Source organism: Parasteatoda tepidariorum, chromosome 2 (assembly GCF_982258835.1).
Source record: "Parasteatoda tepidariorum strain Cologne lab strain chromosome 2, Ptep-v5.0, whole genome shotgun sequence".
NCBI classification, from domain to species: domain Eukaryota; kingdom Metazoa; phylum Arthropoda; class Arachnida; order Araneae; family Theridiidae; genus Parasteatoda; species Parasteatoda tepidariorum.
The window spans coordinates 90,633,421-90,635,021 of record NC_141756.1 but is presented as its reverse complement, the minus strand read 5'-3'; the positions used below and the strand labels follow the sequence as shown (position 1 = coordinate 90,635,021).

The 1,601-nt window shown below is 29.3% G+C and overlaps 1 non-coding gene across 1 annotated transcript; it reads right to left on the bottom strand.

The window, feature by feature from the left end:
• Positions 1-1,174: 1,174 nt before the first annotated feature.
• Positions 1,175-1,247, bottom strand: TRNAR-ACG (transfer RNA arginine (anticodon ACG)). Its single transcript has one exon. It is a non-coding gene; the product is annotated as a tRNA-Arg (tRNA).
• Between the last annotated feature and the right edge of the window lie 354 nt (positions 1,248-1,601).

Below are 1,601 nucleotides of genomic sequence, written 5' to 3'. Positions count from 1 at the left end.
TGATCCATTTTATCAAATTTATTTTCTTTTAAAAAAATTTTTGGACAGATTTGTCTCTTGGTCCGAATTATTTAGCCGCTCTAACAAGTCCAGCACTTACTTCAATCTTTCTCTGCTTTTGAGTGCTCCTGACACTATTGTATTGATTTCATTGGTTATATTGTCACATTTCTTTGGCTATATTAATACAATATTATAAAGCACTCCTTTTTGTGTAAATTAAAGTATGAACTAATAAAGTGATTATATCTTTCTTTTTTCCGCCAGCTTTTTAATAAATATATTTTTTAATACTTATCTTTCATAATTAATGAAGTTTGAAATTTTTTTTTTTTTGAAAAAGGGAGAAAAAAAAAAAACCAGCGAATCATGTTTACAGTTTTTAAAAAAAATGAATAAATGTGGTATAAAACAGTTCCAACAATATTTTTAGTTTGCTATTATTTTTCTAACTTATTGATATAATTTAACAAATGTATACGCAAAAACTAAACCCAAGGGATTCTAAAAGAAATAATGAAAATCCTAATTTTTTTTTTTTTTTTTTGCTTAATTTATTTTATAACATTATTATCACTTATTTTAAATATTTATTATAAATCCACGGTTTCGTTTGTTGAAATGTTGTTCATTCAGATTTCAAATTCAAATTTTAAAGTGAAACTTAAAGAAAAAAATTAAAAAAAAAAAAAAAATAAGCAGCTGACTGATGGAGAATCGGTTAGCATAAAAATAGTAATTCACAGTAATTGACTATAACAAAAGTACTATAAATGACAAGGAAGCAAATTTAATTTGTCTAGTTTTTATTTTGTAGCTTAGGTTCAAGTTTATTGTGCTTGCAATTGATAGTCGATTACGCTATTTCGAAAATCTTAAACCAACATTATTAGAATAATTAATAACGTTAGTTTACTAGTGGTGATTTTGATGTGACTTGTCATTTTGTAGAGAACATGTGTCTCCATCTTTTAACAACTGATGGGATTATTCTTCCAGTTATTTTACATTAAAGGAAAGAAGGAGAGGTAAAAACCTGCATATTCCATAAATAATAGTTTGACAACAGAGACCAAAAAAAATCAAAAGGGAGAAAAAATAGTTATCTATTTTGCCTTTCTATCTTGTGTATGTTTCTTCGTATTCGAAGAAAAAGCTTAAAAATGTTCCGTTTCGAGCCTGCCAGGATTCGAACCTGGAATCTCCTGATCCGTACTCAGGCGCGTTATCCGTTGCGCCACAGGCCCGCGAAGGTGCTGCAAAATTTTATATTGGTTTACCAACATTTGTAGATTATGCGAAATCAATATATGTATTTTTGTACAAATTTGTGTGGTACGCAGGCAAGAGATACAAGGGCCAATGTTTGGCATTAACGTCATAAACCAAAAATAGTCTAACTTTTCCCATTGAAGGAAGAAAAATGTCTACTGGTCTATTATAAAGGAAAGGAAATAGAAAATCCACTTTTACTTCTCCTTTTATCTAAATTGTTTGATTTAATTATGTCTTCCCAACTTATGCCAACACAATTCCGATGAATCGGTGAGTGGCGCTTCGCGCTAAAATGCCGAGATGTTACTTATTCATAGCTCATAGCT